This window comes from Podarcis vaucheri (assembly GCF_965113315.1).
Source record: "Podarcis vaucheri genome assembly, chromosome: 9".
Taxonomy (NCBI): domain Eukaryota; kingdom Metazoa; phylum Chordata; class Lepidosauria; order Squamata; family Lacertidae; genus Podarcis; species Podarcis vaucheri.
In genome coordinates this window covers 54,881,632-54,898,780 of record NC_138767.1, presented here as the reverse complement: position 1 = coordinate 54,898,780, position 17,149 = coordinate 54,881,632, and the positions used below count along the sequence as shown (strand labels likewise).

At 42.2% G+C, this 17,149-nt stretch overlaps 1 long non-coding RNA gene across 1 annotated transcript; it reads left to right on the top strand.

Annotated features, from left to right (window-relative positions):
• Positions 1-422: 422 nt before the first annotated feature.
• On the top strand, positions 423-988 carry LOC309540981. Its single transcript, XR_014223601.1, has 2 exons — positions 423-494; positions 775-988. It is a non-coding gene; the product is annotated as an uncharacterized lncRNA (long non-coding RNA).
• The last annotated feature ends 16,161 nt before the right edge of the window (positions 989-17,149 follow it).

Genomic DNA, 17,149 nt, shown 5'->3' with positions numbered 1-17,149 from the left:
CCCTCACATTCTTTTGTTTTGTTTTGTTTCTCTATCGTTCTTTGGGGCTAGCAACTGTGCTGTACTTTAGGATTTTGATAATGAGTACGGTGGCGCTGTGGGTTGAACAACAGAGCCTAGGGCTTGCTGATCAGGAAGTCGACGGTTCGAATCCCCGCGATGGGGTGAGCTCCTGTTGCTCGGTCCCTGCTCCTGCCAACCTAGCAGTTTGAAAGCACGTCAAAGTGCAAGTAGATAAATAGGAACCGCTCCGGTGGGAAGGTACACAGTGTTTCCGTGCGCTGCTCTGGTTCACCAGAAGCGGCTTAGTCATGCTGGCCACATGACCTGGAAGCTGTATGCCGGCTCCCTCGGCCAATAAAGTGAGATGAGCGCTGCAACCGCAGTCGGCCACAACTAGACCTAATGGTCAGGGATCCCTTTACCTTTACCTTTACCTGCTGGTTACACGTTGCCACATTCTGTGTTGCAGGTGCAGTACTTGGAATCACCTTGTTACTTAGTCGTGTCTGACTCTTCGTGACCCCATGGACCAGAGCATGCCAGGCACTTCTGTCTTCCACTGCCTCCCGCAGTTTGGTCAAACTCATGCTGGTAGCTTCGAGAACACTATCCAACCATCTCGTCCTCTGTCGTCACCTTCTCCTTGTGCCCTCCATCTTTCCCAACATCAGGGTCTTTTCCAGGGAGTCTTCTCTTCTCATGAGGCGACCAAAGTATTGGAGCCTCAGCTTCACGATCTGTCCTTCCAGTGAGCACTCAGGAATCACCTAGTTCAGTTTAAAGAAGTTTAAAAAATCTCTGAACTACACCTGAAAGTAATTGCTGGGTGAACGTGAATTACATTAATTTGGTGGCAGCACTTGGTTACAATTTCTAGTTCAACTTCAGGTGCATTCTCTTACGTCTGTTTTTTGCTCTTTAGATCCTTTAAGCTTAAAGAAAATAATTTTGGGGGAAAGTAAATTAAACAAGCCACATACTTCTCTCTGTGTATCTTGATGTTTTCTTAGTCATCTTAGCTATAGTTTATGCTTCAGCACCGCAGCTTGTAACATTCTGAATGGTGAAAACACTTCCCCAAGAATCATTTAGGTGAACTTAAAGTGAACTGTGAATTGAACATAAACTGAACTAGTTTGTGGTGGACATTGAGGTGACAACTTCAACAAAATATGGGGGGAGGCAGGTAAGCCCTTCCCCATATAATCAATCACAAGATGTAGCACACATTTGAATGGCAATGCCCATCAATTTTTGGGCCCCCCAACCACCTCAAATATTTTAGGGGGGGGGCATATGGACCTCAGCCTTAGAAGTTGGCTCCTATGGTGGACATGATCTGGAATTAGTTCCTTTGTGGACATGTTGAGCTTGAATAAGATGGAGTTCCTATTTTAAATGAACTTTCCTAGCTCTTCACAGAGGGTAAATGAAAATATGTTTCCACAGAGCCTGAAGATGTCGCTCTACTCAGAGCTGTGACCTATAACAAAGGGACATAGACTCCCACACAAATTAATCAGGCTAAGGGGTAACCTACCCATTTCTGAAATTCATTAAGGAGCTACCATGACCACCTTGTTTGCTCCCAAGCTTGGAAGCAATAGTGGATGGAATTTGAAAGCAAGCAGCATTTGTTGCTACTGTTGTTGAATAGCATTGAAGAACTCTGACCAAGGCTTTGTACACCAGCCTATTATGAAAACCCAGGGCTGGCCAGAAGAATAAGCTTATGCCCAATGCTTTTAATGTTGACATTTGCAAATAAAATGAGCACTTGTACTGCAACCTAGAGTCCCATATGGTCTGTGAAATGTAGCATGTGGAACGCCTGCACATGTGAAATGTGCACATGTGTTTTTCTGCATTCTGCATTCCCCCCCTCCACTGAAGTGAACATGGAAGCCCTAGCAGGCGAGGGAGCTGTTTTTTGTGTGTTGTATGCACTGGAGTCCACAAGAGATAGTTGGAGCAGAGCGTAAGAGTCTTCTATTCATACGTTCAAATAAGAGTGTGGAAAATTAAGGCCGATGACATTCTTGACCATTTCTGTCCTCGTGTTCTTTTGTTTCACATCTATGGAAAGAACGGGAATATTTTGCCAGCTGAATATCTGAATCAATTTTTATACACGGCACTTTCAAGTGTTTCACTAGCAATGTTCTCAAAATTCCACAGCAGCCTATTTTAAATGCACATTGTCTGACCTTGCCAGAAGGGATATCCATCAGTAAGAAACTAAATTTGAACAAAATGGAAACTGGCAATTTGAAGCCAGCCTTCTCATCATGTCAACCAAATTGGTTAAAAAGGCCTTCTGCAAGATGTACTAGCAATATCAGGAAAAGAGAAAGTGGGAAATGGCTTTATAATCTGTTCATCTGAAATGATTAGCAAATCTAGTAGCAGCAGGGCATACCTAATAGAAAGCCTTTGTCACAATTTAACAGATACCGTACTTGTTACTACATCAACAGCTCAATGAGGGACAAAATGCCAATTGTTTTAAAGCAGCCAGCGCTGCTATACTTTTTTCCCTCCTCGGCTAAATGCCAATTAGTAGTTTGAGGGGCAATTTTTGTCAGGACTGTGACAAGAAAAGGGGGGAGGATTAATCTTGAGCTTTATCAGCCTAGACACACACACGCGTGCACACACACACACACACAGCTAGTTTTTAAAAAATTTAAGAAGCCAGGCATGTTAAATGCAGTCACATATTTAATGTATCATCCATTTTGGTCCTTATTAATGTTTCCCATCTTTCTATGACGGTGTGTTTATGGGCAAGAGATCTTGGGTGGATCTACACACAGGGGGGGAAATGCTATAAAGAAGTCAGAAATAAAATCATTACAAAAAAGGGGGTGGAATTGCTATGGAAAATTGCAAAGAAATTTGTTTTCCTCTCCAGCACCATCTAGTATTGCGTGTTTATAACCTATTCAAAATGCTGTTTTGTGACTACCGTATTTTTCGCTCTATAACACGCAGTTTTTTCCTCCTGGAAAGTAAGGGGAAATGTCTGTGCGTGTTATGGAGCGAATGCCTACGGATAGCAGGGGAATCCGCTGCAGTTGTGAGCAGTCTGTGGCTCTCTTTGAAACTGCAAAGCGGGTGTAAGCGGCTCCTGTCATCGAAATATCTTTTTGCCACCTCTTGAAGCAGTCCATCTTGTCAATGATTTGCAAGGTTTGAAACCAAAATAACATTCTAGGCAATACATTCATCTTAATGACTGCAATTCGGCCTAACATTGACAATTTCAGATTTAACCATATTTCTAAGTCTTTTTAAATTTCTGACCAGCATTTTTCATAGTTGTCCTTATACAAATTCAGATTTTTAGATTTCAAATACACCCCTAGATATTTCACCTTTTTAACCACCATCAGACCTGTCTCTTCTTGAAACTTCTCCTTCTCCATATCTGTTAAATTTTTCCCTAAGACCTTAGTTTTTTGTTTGTTCAATTTAAATCCAGCTACCTGGCCAAATTGTTGAATTATTTCTAACACCCTTTTCGTACTAGTGTTTGGCTCTTGCAAGGTCAAAACCGGTCATCTGCGAATGCCCTTAACTTGTAGTGTTTAGTTCCGACCTGTACGCCTTTAACTTGCTGGTCATCTCTAATCATATTCAGCAACACCTCCAGAACCGAAATAAAGAGCAATGGGGAAATTGGGCACCCCTGTCGTGTTCCTTTTTCTATCTTAAGTTCCTCAGTTATCACATTATTTACAATCAACTTAGCTTTTTGTTCAGAATATATCGCACCCATACCATTCTCAAATCTTTGACCTACCCCCATCCCATGAAGATTCTTTTTCATAAAACTCCAAGAAATATTGTCAAAGGCTTTCTCCGCATCCACAAATATCAACACTGCTTTAGTGTTTATATTCACCTCTAGCTTTTCCAAAATATCAATTATATTCCTAACATTGTCTGATAGATGTCTTTTTGGGAGAAAGCCTGCTTGGTCCTTATGAATCTTCTCCATCAAAACTTTTTTAAATCTTTTTGCTAAAATGTCTGCAAAAATTTTGTAATCCACATTAAGTAATGATATTGGGCGGTAGTTCTTCAATTGAGTTTTTTCAGTCTCTGTCTTTGGTATGAGTGAAATATACGCTTCTTTCCACGAATCAGGTGCCTTTTTCCCCTCTAAGATCTCGTTACAAACTTCCTTTAACGGTTGAATCAGCCATTCCTTCAAAGATTTGTAATATCTGGAAGTCAGTCCATCTGGCCCTGGAGACTTGCCCAATTGCATGTTCTGTATGGCGCCCTCTATCTCTTGTTCTGTTATTTTCTGGTTCAAGTCCACCTTACTCTGATGAGAGATTTTTTGTAATCCGTATTTGTTAAGGAATTTGTCTATATCTTCTTCATTTTGTGGCCCTTGAGAATAGAGTTTTTTAAAATAGCTCAAAAAGCAATTTCTGATCTCATTAGGTTTGGATATGTTCTTTCCATCCACTTCTAGGCTTGTAACTGTATTTAGTTTCTGCCTTTTCTTCAATTGCCATGCCAGAAGTTTGCCACATTTATCTGCCGATTCAAATGTCTCTTGTTTCATTTGTTTTATCTTCCATTCTATCTCTTGATTCATCAATTCCATGTATTGTGTTTGATATAACTTAATCTCTCTCAAAATCTCCTGGGACTTTGGCTTTGCTCTTAATTCTTTCTCTCTTTCTTTTATCTTTTCCAAGATCTTTTCCTTTTTCTCATTCTGTTTTCTCTTCTTTATTGAATTTTGTTGAATCAAAAAGCCTCGCATCACAGCTTTACTTGCGTCCCAGATCACTCTCTTTTCGACCTCACCCTTTAGGTTTATTTCGAAATAGTCCTTTAACGTTCTTTGGGCCTTCATGTGGATCTCCTTATCTCGAAACAGGGCGTCATTCATCCTCCATCTAAACTGACCAGTTGCTGTAAGTTTCATTTCCATCTTCACGGCGTTATGGTCGGAACATGTTTTTGGGCAGATTTCTACCTTCTTAATCTTTGGAGCCATTCCACTAGTAATCCAAATTTGGTCAATTCTGGTCCAGGTCATCATTGCTTGGGAGAAAAAGGTTCCCTCTCTCTCAAGAGGGTTCCTTGTTCTCCATATGTCTATTAAGTCCATGTTTTCCGTCATTTCAAAAAAGGTCTTCGGAAGTCTCCCTTCCTTGGTAACTGTCAATCTTTGTGCTTTGTCCATGTTTGTAGAGACTACGCCATTCATGTCTCCCATAATTATCATATTGTAATCCAAATAGTCCATCAAAGTTTCATGGAGTTTCTTGAAAAATTCTGCCTTGCCTTCGTTTGGTGCATAAATCCCAACTATCAAAAATTTTTCTCCTTGTACTTGTATCTCAACTGCCAGATATCTTCCTTGTTCGTCTTTAAAAATCATTTTTGGAGCCCACTTCTCTTTTACATAAATCACAACTCCTCTTTTTTTAACTTTATCCGACGAGATAAATTCTTGTCCCAATCTTTTGTTTATGAGTAGTCTCCTGTGGGCTCTGGTTATATAGGTTTCTTGTAAACATATCAAATCCAGTTGTTCTCTGTTCAAGATATGAAAAACTTGTCGTCTCCTCAAAGGCATGTTGAGCCCATTACAATTCCAACTAAGGAATTGCAGGGCCATCTTGTTATTTTTGCGGCACTCCTCCAACAGCTCCAAGTTGTTGCTCTTCCTCTGATGGTGGTAGGTTATGTCCAAACGATAAGTTCAGGATGTCTAATACTCTCCTCTGTTCTGCAATTGGGTCCGTAGTTCCCTTCTCCAAGTCTTCTCGGTTTCTTTCCAGGAATCTCTCTTTGTCTTGTATCGTCTTTATTTTCACCTTTTTCCCCTTGTAGTCAAAGGACAATCCCTGTGGAAATTCCCACCTGAAGAGGATGGTGTTCTTCTTTAGCAGGTAAACCAAGTCTTTATAAAAAGCTCTCAGATCCAAAATATGTTTAGGAATATCTTTGAAAATCTGTACAGATGAGTTTTCGATTTGCAAGGCCTTTTCAAAATGTCGTTTTAAGATTTTGTCTCTTTCTTCTTTGGATCTAAGAGTGATTAAACAATCCCTCGGGATCTTTCTGTTCTGTCTTTTACCCAATCTAAACGCTGTTGTAATTTTAATTTCGTCCTCTTCCAACTCCCAATGGTCAGTAAACTCTTGTGTTAAATATTCCACGAGATTGTCTCCTTCAATATCTGGAATTAGTCTTAATTTCAAATTTCTCTCTTTTCTCTGTAATTCCCACAAAGCCAGGGTTGCGTCATGTTCACACACCTTTTTGGCAATCGGTTCCAAGTTCTCTTGTGTCTCTCCAGCAATTGTTCTAGCTTCTTCTGCGATTTTACGTGTTGCAGAGTTTTCTTGCGCAAGCCTATTTATAGATTCTGTATTCAAGTCCAATCTTGCTGTTAATTCTGTCAATTTCTGTGAATTTTCTGTCAATTTCTTTGAATTTTCTGCAGTTTGCTTCGTTAGGTTCTCCAAAGACTGGTTTATCTTGAGCAAAGCTTGTGACACTGCATCCATGGAGGCGGCTGTCCCTTTTTCTTGTCCTGTTGTTCCTGTAGAAGTTATCCCTGTAATCGAGCCTCTCTTCTTTTGTTGCTGTTGCTGTTGTTGCTGTTGTCTTGTCTTGGCTCTCGTACTTATCTCCTCTACTGGACCACTCATATCCCAAGGTCGTTTCCCACGGGAACCGTCTCTTAAAGGAAATTTCCACCGTCCCAGGCTGTGGCAACTTTTACTTTACCCTCTAGAGGGAGCAAATCAAAATGTCTATGTACGAAGACAAAGAATATTTAAAAACAAGTATATCAGGAGGCTTCTAAATGTATATTACAACACTTTTCCAATAGATACTGTCTCAGCCTTCTCTAATATATTGTAGCAGCAAAGTCCAAAAACTTTGTATCTAGCAACACTTCCACTATGTAACTTTCACAGAAGTTTAAAGTCAGTTCAGTGTCCTATTGTCTTATAAGCAGTCCGTTTCAGGTTGGAGACTGCAGAAGATTTTCCTTTTCCTTTTAAATTGGTCATGCAGCTCATAAAGTCCCTTTTTCCATCCCTCTGCCCTGCAAGCTAGGGGGGATATCCAAAGTCCAAATGTCAGATTTAAACAGTCAAAAACAATGTCTCTTGCGGATGCAGTTTTTTAAATTTCATTGCTTTGGTTATCATGCAGTTGGGGGAAGGCAGACTTCCTTAATTTTTGTCTTCCCCGTTTTCAGCCAAATTCAGGTATCTTTGTAACAAATAGAGGTTCAGTCTTACTCACGGGTTTTTTCAGTCCAAAATTTACAGGAAGGAATCGGCGCTCTCCACTAATGGTGACGCGGCTTCACCCTGCGGGCTGGGTGGCGATTCTCAGCACCGCGCTCCCCCGTTGTCGTTCCGGAGCCTTTAAAAAGGCTCTTTCTGCGGTAAAGAGGGGCGCTTCTGGTGCCCACCGAATCTCCTTGTTCACGGGCTTCCGCACCCGTGATTTTAGGGGTCCCCTGCTTGCCGTAGCAGGTCAGACCCGAACACGCAGAGCCGTCCTCCTCCGGAGCTCGGAAAGAGGACCGCCATTAGCGCTGGCGCCGACCGGAAGTCCCATAAGAACACGTTTGGCAAGTAAAATAATGTATAGGTTCACTTATGCACAAACTGAAATTGTCCTTCTCACTTCAGCATTTGCTGTAGGTCTAAAATTGCTGTGACTACTGTTGGTCACACAGTGCCTGAACTTTCAGCTCTTTGAAGGAAGAGTGAGGTGTATAATAAAATAATAATAAAATATGTGCCACATTTAAGCCAACAGTGGGCTTAGAGCTGGTCCTTGGACATTTTGTTTTAAACATAAAGTGGTACCTTGGGTTACATACGCTTCAGGTTACATACACTTCAGGTTACAGACTCCACTAACCCATAAATAGTACCTCAGGTTAAGAACTTTGCTTCAGGTTGAGAACAGAAATTGCGTGGTGGCGGCGCGGCAGCAGCGGGAGGCCCCATTAGCTAAAGCGGTGCTTCAGGTTAAGAACAGTTTCAGGTTAAGAACGGACCTCCGGAACAAATTAAGTACTTAACCTGAGGTACCACTGTATGTTTGTTTCTATTCAACTCGTATCTTATATTTCAATCAGTTCGATAACCCATTATGTTTTGTTGGCTTTATTGATAGAACCAGTTCAACCCTGGCTCCTTTCAAGTTTCCCTTCATTCACAAAAACATCCATGTAGATTCCTAAAGCCATATTATCATGCCTCCATCTTTTCCAAAGCACTGCCTTTTAGCTTTACTAAAGGCGACTTATTTCCATTTTGAGACACACACATTCCAGAGGTATCATGAAGCGGCACTTGTTTTGGCTTTTAAAAAGTTATTCCCAATTTTGTTAACACATGCCACAGCTCATGAGTCTTCTGGATAAGAAAGTTCCTGACAGTATCCTTGGTGACAGTTGCTATAGCATTTGTCAGAATTTCAGTTCTGCTCATTCTTCAAAAGCCTATGTTTGGACATCTCTGTGGGAGGCTTGTAGTTCTGCTAACATCAGGCTTTATAGACTTTATTGCTCTGCTCCTGCTAGGGAATAATCTGTTATTACTATCTTCTCCACCTGGAGCATATCTCAGATATTTCTGGCAAAACCACCTTTCATTCTTGCTTTATATCTTCTCTATATCTGTTGCTGCACATTTCCCCTCTTTTCCTATTCCCAAACCAACATTGTTGTCCTAATCCTCAGACTTTTATATAATTCTCTTCCTTTATCCATTTTCTTGTTTCTTTTGGGGGGTATGATCACATTAAACCTGACATGCAACCATAAGAAACTCTCTGGGAACATTTAACACATTGTACACAGCAAACCTGACTGTGCCACTGAATTTACTGTCAGTGGGAAGCTGGAGCCAAATCAGATCACAAGAGCACCATGTTTGAAAACTTATTTTCTTACATTTTCGCTTTACACTTCAGTGACATACTTAGAACTTCTTAGGTGCATATCTTAAAAAAACACAGCACAAGTTTCGACTTACCATGTCATCCAAATCTGGGCTCTTGGTTTAGCTCTCCCACATAAACCACGAGCTGTAAACTATAGGGCTTAACTCAGCAAAACAACCAGGGAAGAAAATAGCCTCCTCTCCAGGTGCAACAAAATCTGTCCCCTGCCCCAACTCCATTGCTGTATTTAGTCCCCAAACACCCTCCAACCCCCCCACAAAAGGTAGATGGGTCTACCTTTGGCCACAACCACATCTCTCACACACAAGAGTTTTCTCCAAAGAGGGAGAGAATTATTTCATAGGTAATGAGAGTGAAAGGGAAAGAGCCCTTTCGATTTATGGAACTGCTCTGCAGAAGAGGGGTATCTCATCCCATTTTGTCACATGAGATGAAATGGGAATGTGCTGCCCTGTGCTTCCTCTAGAACTTTGGAAAATATTAAAAATTTACAAGTCAACATATTCCTTCCACTGCTGATGGAATGCCCCCCTCACCAAATATGGTGAGAGAGGGGGCATTCCACAAGGCATTGCCACTCTTTGCCTCAGGGGTGGGGAAGATGAACGGCAATGCCACACGCTGGAATGCCTCCCTTTTGCTGGTGAGAGAAGGACATTCCAGGTGGTGGATGTGCTCAGGCAGATAATAATACCCAGCCACTCTGGGTGGTTACCAACAGAAAACTAAAAACAGAATAAAACTTCAAGCATTAAAAACTTCCCTTCAGATGTCTTCTAAAAGTCAGATAGTTGTTTATTTCCTTGACATCTGATAGGAGGGCATTCCACAGGGTGGGCGCCGCTACTGAGAAGGCCCTCTGCCTAGTTCCCTGCAACCTCACTTCTTGCAGTGAGGGAACCGCCAGAAGGCCCTCGGAGCTGGACCTCAGCGTCCAGGCTGAATGATGGGGCTGGAGACTCTCTTTCAGGTATATTGGGCTGAGGCTGTTTAGGGCTTTAAAGGTCAGCACCAACACTTTGAATTGTGCTTGAAAATGAACTGGGAGCCAATGTAGGTCTTTCAGGACCGGTGTAATATGGTCTTGGTGGCCACTCCCAGTCACCAGTCCAGCTGCCGCCTCTTGCACTTCCACCACTTGAGGAGGGTACTTTGCTCCACCTCATCAATTGGCCAACTCTGCTCCAGAGCAATATGGAACCTGTTTCACCCACTTCAGGAAAATCTTATCTCCAGCCAGGTTCGATATTTTGACTGATAACTTCCTCTTTGGAAGGGTTAGAGGCTGAAGGCTGCCTTTTTTAAAAAAGGAAGAAAGGAAACTCACACACTGTGACCCCTTGCAGGCACGGGCCCTGGTGGAATTGTTCCAGCTGCCCTGTGGCTTATCGGTCCTTGGGGGTCAGCATGCAAAGCAAATAATCAAAGGATATTTCAAACTTGCCACCTATGTTTGTGGCTTGGTTCTGTTCATTTGCAGAGATTGTAGCTCGCTAGTCAGAACAATTTTATTAAGATAGAAGATTTAAAAAACAAAACCCAGCTTGTCTTTGTCTAAGAGAACAGCCTCTAGACTGAGTACCCAGGTATATTTTTCAGTATAAGCTGTCTTCCTGCTTTTTCATAAGTAGATAAAAGAAGAGCCCTGTTGGATCAGACTGATTCTTGTGGTGGCCAACGAGATGCCTATGGGAAGCCTGCTGACAGGATATGAGGGCATTGGCATTGCATAGCAAATTAGCGTTACCAAGAAAGAAGGTTCACTTCCAAGAGGAAATGGATATCTACAGTGGCCTGAATTCCAGCTGAGGACTTGGTGGTTCATTCGTGTATTTGTACATGTTGGGCAGTAGGAATTAGGCAGGAGGGTACAGGAATTTATTTATTTAATTTTCATTTATTAAAGTTGTATACCGCCCTATACCCGCAGATCTCAGGAATAACCCTCTGCCTCCCTTTTGTTCACAACAGCTACAAAAGTATCATAGAAATCAACCCTCCCCCCAAAAATGAGGTGGAAAAGATCTGTGTTTATTCAAGGAATGTACATACCTGCATTTAAAAAAAACAACAACTTGAATTTGTCGCCTTTATGCTAGAGAAAAACACTTCCGATTCTCGGTGTGAAAATGACAGCATTGGTGTGAGCCTCGCCAACAAATTCAGCAACAGATTACATTTTTCATGTGTCTCTACCGATCATACAATGGTTGCCAAAACAAAGGAAAGGGCGTATTTGAGCAATTCTGCCACTCTGTACCACATCTGTTTAGCTTAATATGGGCAAAAAAACAGAACCTATTTCATAGCTGGCTGGTTCCCTTTTGTTTTGCATCCCTGCTGCCTGACAAGCTCTCCCTGCTCAACAGGAAATTCTAAGCCTTCCAGAGAATCTGTGGTCCACAGTTATAAACAAAGTGTAGTAGATTTACTTTAAGTCTAATTATATAAGATGTCTACCTTGGAAATGCCCAATAATTTTTTTTTGTAAATACTTTAAGCAGGCACTCAGTGGTCGTGAAATTAATAGGCCTACATAAAAAAAACAAAGAGGCAGGCATGATACAAGAAGGCGCCAGGAAGACTACTTCAGGGAACTCTGTTGTAGGGCTTCTAAATCCTAGGCTGCAACATCCTTCTTATTCCAATGTGCAGCCTTCAAAGAGCCATACCTCATGTTCGGTAGTGTTCTATGCTACTTTCCTCTAATTAAAAAAAATTAAAAGCATCTGCTCAGGCTGTCTTAAAATAACCGTAAAGCTGAGAGGTAGTATGTGATGGAGAGTTTGTAATGTAACATGTTAGGTTGTAGAAGTTATTTATCATCATCATCAGGGCTTTTTTAAAGCTGGAACCTCCCGGGTGGGTGCCATTGCTATTATAAGAGAACAAGGGAGGTGTTCATGGTGAGTTCCAGGACCTCTTTTTCTAGATAAAAAACCCAGCACTGTTTATTACTATGGGCATGTGGAGCTCATTGAACTGGGGTGGTAGCCCATCTAGGAGAAAGAAAACTGAACTTGAAGCTGAACTTGAAGCATGGGAAGCCTCAACAAAAATTTATAATTTGGCAGAATATTTGGACTATATTATATGTATTTGTATAATTTGGAATACTTCATGTGATTTGATTGGATTGTTAAAATGGAAAATTTAATATATATTTTTTAAAAAAGGAGAAAGAAAACTCTGATTCTAAACTTATGCTGCTTTGTGTGATATCTTCAGGAGGAGGAGGAGGAGAAGAAGAGGAAGAGGAAGAGGAAGAGGAAGAAGAAGAAGAAGAAGAAGAAGAAGAGAAGAAGAGTTTGGCTTTGATATCCCGCTTTATCACTACCCGAAGGAGTCTCAAAGCGGCTAACATTCTCCTTTCCCTTCCTCCCCCACAACAAACACTCTGTGAGGTGAGTGGGGCTGAGAGACTTCAGAGAAGTGTGACTAGCCCAAGGGCACCCAGCAGCTGCATATGGAAGAGCGGGGAAGCGAACCCGGTTCACCAGATTACGAGTCCACCGCTCTTAACCACTACACCACAAAGGCTAAGGAGTAAATGTAACACAAATCCAAAATGGAGTCCCTAAGGTGGTTGGATGGTGCCTTGTACGTCTCCTTCCGGCAACTCCTGCAGCCAAGCTGGTGCCAAGTGTATTGCTCTTCTTTCCTTTGGACCACGTCAATGAGGCTGAGAGGAATGGAGAGGAGGGCCTTGTCTGGACAGCCCAAGACCTCCATACACACTTCCCAGGCTTGTGCCCCAGGGAGGTCACTTTGGTGCTGCTAACACAGCAGTTTGACTTCACTCCCAAAGGCGAACTCCATTGTCTCTTGAGACAGATGGATAGAGATGGATGTCAAGAGCCATGCAAAGTGAGACCACCGGTGCAGCTCCTCAATTGATTATCAGGCTTTGGCAAACTCATAAAAATGGGTTTCCACATGGAGGCTTATTATTGTACAGTGGTACCTCGGGTTAAGTACTTACTTTGTTCCGGAGGTCCGTACTTAACCTGAAACTGTTCTTAACCTGAAGCATCGCTTTAGCTAATGGGGCCTCCCGCTGCTGCCGCGCCGCCGGAACACGATTTCTGTTCTCATCCTGAAGCAAAGTTCTTAACCTGAAGCAATATTTCTGGGTTAGCAGAGTCTGTAACCTGAAGCGTATGTAACCTGAAGCATATGTATCCCGAGGCACCACTGTAAAGGGTTGCCAAGATATTGCTATCAAATAACCAGCAATAGTTTTGTTTTGTGTGTTTTTTCTTCAGTTTATCATATTTTCCTTAGAAATGGTAAATCCAGATTAAAGGGGAAATTGTGGAGTGGCCTTTTTTTGCCAGTGAAGTCACACAGACACTGCAAAAAAGGATTTCATGCCTGAACGTGCCCCCAGTGACAACCTGGCATCAAACAAACAAAAAACCAGAGATGTTGCATGGTTTTTAACCTTTCCCCGAAAACCAGTTTTCCTTTCAATACTGCTGCTCTCACTTTCTTTTGATAAAGATCAGAAAAGCACTTTGGAGTGGGAAAATGGCTGGCAAAGGAAGTGTCAAGTCCCTCCTTCCCTACTTGTCCTTCTTCCATTCCTGCTTTTCATTTTAAAAAGAGAGGGAAAGGGAAATTAACATGGAACTCCACAGAAAGTATACTTTGGCGCAAATCCAGAACTGGCCTTTGCTAGGGCTCTTTTAAGTGTCAAGATCTGAAATATTTTATTCCGAGATTGGGCAAGCAGTCACTGTAGAAACTGCTCTGTTTGTCTAGCAAGATGCATGGTGGTAACTGAGACACAAAGAAGAAACAAAAGATAAAACCCAGCAACTAACAAAACACAACAACAGAGTTGCCTATTTTCTTTCTTTCTTTCTTTCTTTCTTTCTTTCTTTCTTTCTTTCTTTCTTTCTTTCTTTCTTTCTCATTTTGGTCAGCTCAAGTCAGTTCTAACACCTATTTGGAGTTCTGCCTTTTTTCCTTTTTTATTTTTAGGGTGAATGATGCCCCAGTGCAGTAGCTCCCCCTCCCCCGAAACTGCTTGGCGGGTCACAGCAATAACACTGCCAGATTGCTAGTGAGCAATGTTTATCATCTGAAGAACTACAAAGTTATCTGATTAGCTTTAAAACTCTGGCTTTTGTTCTTGATTAATGCAGATTTTCTTGGTAAACATACCCAACAGAGGTGAAATGCACATGTTGACAACCGTGTCCTAAACTGGGGGTGCTGTAAAACGAAACCACACTATCCTTCCAAACAGGGGATACTGTTGAAGTGAAATCACTGCTCCAAAATGTTTAACTCTGTTAAAACAAAATATTCCTTCCATCTCTTCATCCCTTACCTTCTTGAGCTTTGGGGTTTCCCCAAACAGCTTGGTGAACACCCCAAGTTCAGACTACGATTCGTTCCCAACAGCTTCATAACATGCAATGAAAATAAGCATGGTTGATACCTGAAACTTTGCCCTCGACTTCTGCTTTGATTATGCCAAATTGCTACCTTTATGTAATCACCCACTTTATCTTGATTCACTATATTGAGTATTGCACATTGACACAAATAATTATAAAATTTACATACATACTTCTGGGGAAAAATGGAACTGTTTATAAATTAGTATTATCCCTTAATTGTAGAGATGAAAAGGTATTGTATGAAATGAGCAGTTACTATATAGTAGATATGAGATGATGCTATGGAGGGCTGGCATCATGACACAGCATTGCCAGACAACTGTGTTATAATAATTTTAAGGTCTCAAATATAGAATAAGTATTAATAAATGCACACATGAATATATGAACCATGTGTCTGAAATAGTATGGGAGACCAACCCTGAAGCTGTTCTGACTCTTTCAATGACCTCAAATATTCCTCTGCAGTAAGGGAGGCAAACGGGGAAAGCCTTCCCATTGTCTTTTTGCATGCAAATCCTGTCTTAAGGGTGTATTTGTGTCTGAATAGGGACGTGGGTGGTGCTGTGAGTTAAACCACAGAGCCTAGGACTTGCTGATCAGAAGATCGGCGGTTCAAATCCCTGTGACGGGGTGAGCTCCTGTTGCTTGGTTCCTGCTCCTGCCAACCTAGCAGTTTGAAAGCATGTCAAAGTGCAAGTAGATAAATAGGTACCGCTCTGGCGGGAAGGTAAACGGCGTTTCTGTGTGCTGCTCTGGTTCACCATAAGCGGCTTAGTCATGCTGGCCACATGACCTGGAAGCTGTCTGCGGACAAACGCCGGCTCCCTCGGCCCATAGAGCGAGATGAGCGCCGCAACCCCAGAGTCGGTCACGACTGGACTAATGGTCAGGGGTACCTTTACCTTCTTTAGGGTCAGCCTGTGACATGGATCCAGGAACTAAAGTATTAACCAGCACAAAAGAAAGCCCAGGCTGCCCAGGTAATGCAATCGGTGAATATTATCAGGTATCCTGGCAGGCAGGATTTCTGCTGTAGACTGCCTCCCTGTGTGAGGTATGTAAAATGTTTTGGAGGGTGGTCTTGGGCTACAGGGTGGGCAATATCAAAAGTCTATATAAGGGCTTGCGCACCGTTGTTCAGGGTTCTCCTCCCTCCTGTGTGTGGTGAGTGTTGCAACAGTCCCTTTAATAAAGATCAGGCTTACTAGCTGCTTTGCTTCTCAGTATACTCTGGCTGGCCTCTGTTTTCTCCTACCGATAGGGAACCCACTTAAGAACTCTATACGGGCTCTGGAATGCCCCATAAGGGAGCAGTTTTTCTTATAACAGTTGCCAAGACTCTAATACTCTGTCAGAGCCCATTACTCATACCCCTGCACCCCTAATTTAATGTGTCTTGAATTAGCACTGAGGAGACAAGAGGAGAATTCTGGGACAACACTGGGATGGGGAGATCATTTTGTGGATAATGACCATTAATGGGGAGATTGTTGTTTGTTGTTGTTTAGTCATTTAGTCATGCCTGACTCTTCGTGACCCCATGGACCAGAGCACGCCAGGCACTCCTGTCTTCCACTGCCTCCCGCAGTTTGGTCAAACTCATGCTGGTAGCTTCGAGAACACTGTCCAACCATCTCGTCCTCTGTTGTCCCCTTCTCCTTGTGCCCTCAGTCTTTCCCAACATCAGGGTCTTTTCCAGGGAGTCTTCTCTTCTCATGAGGTGGCCTCAGCTTCAGGATCTGTCCTTCCAGTGAGCACTCAGGGCTGATTTCCTTAAGGATGGATAGGTCTGATCTTCTTGCAGTCCATGGGACTCTCAAGAGTCTCCTCCAGCACCATAATTCAAAAGCATCAATTCTTTGGTGACCAGCCTTCTTTATGGTCCAGCTCTCACTTCCATACATCACTACTGGGAAAACCACAGATATAACTATACGGACCTTTGTCAGCAAGGCAGGTGCAAAGCCACAGTTTGCTCTGTTATGGACAAGCTTGGTGTTACATAAAGCCACTCAGCACCAAGCTATTTCTGGGAACATAAATGACCTAAATTGTTTTCCAGCCCCTCAAGAAGTGGTTCTGTTTCTTTGTTACAGCTTTCCCACCCAATGTGGGCATCTTTGTCAGTCTGCCAGTTGACCAAATAATTTCACTGTCTGGAATGAAACCATTAAAGGCAACAATAATGAAAACATATTTTCTGACTTACTTGCTTTAAGTGTTGACAGCCATGCAGAATTTAACTGAAACGGCAATGTGGGTCGCCGTACTTCTTCAACAACAACATTGCGTAACATGTGTCACTGTGCCACAAGCTTAATTCAAGCTGCAAGGGTAATAATGTTGGGGAATTAGACCATCCACATATATGGTAACACATATTTCCCTTGGTTTTGGATTCTGGGATTTTAAAACAAGTTACTTTCCACCTTAACTCCTTTTCAACAATATCCTGTCAGGCAGCTGTCCAATGACCTTTTTGAAAAGACTTCACAGAGTAATTGAAAATGAATTTTATAATAAACTGCTTTCAGAAGGAAATGCATTCTTGGAAATATTTATAGTTCTTTAGATGTTGATACCTGGGCATCCTAGTGCCTGGTCACAGATGTCAATCAACCTTAATCTGCCTTTAGGTGCTTCTTCCCAACCTTCTGTGGAGGCCCAAAGTTGCGCTCCACTCTGCTGGTGTCACAGTTTCCACACATTAGACTCAAGCCTCCCCAAAGAAGTACACACACTTGTATGTAAAGATA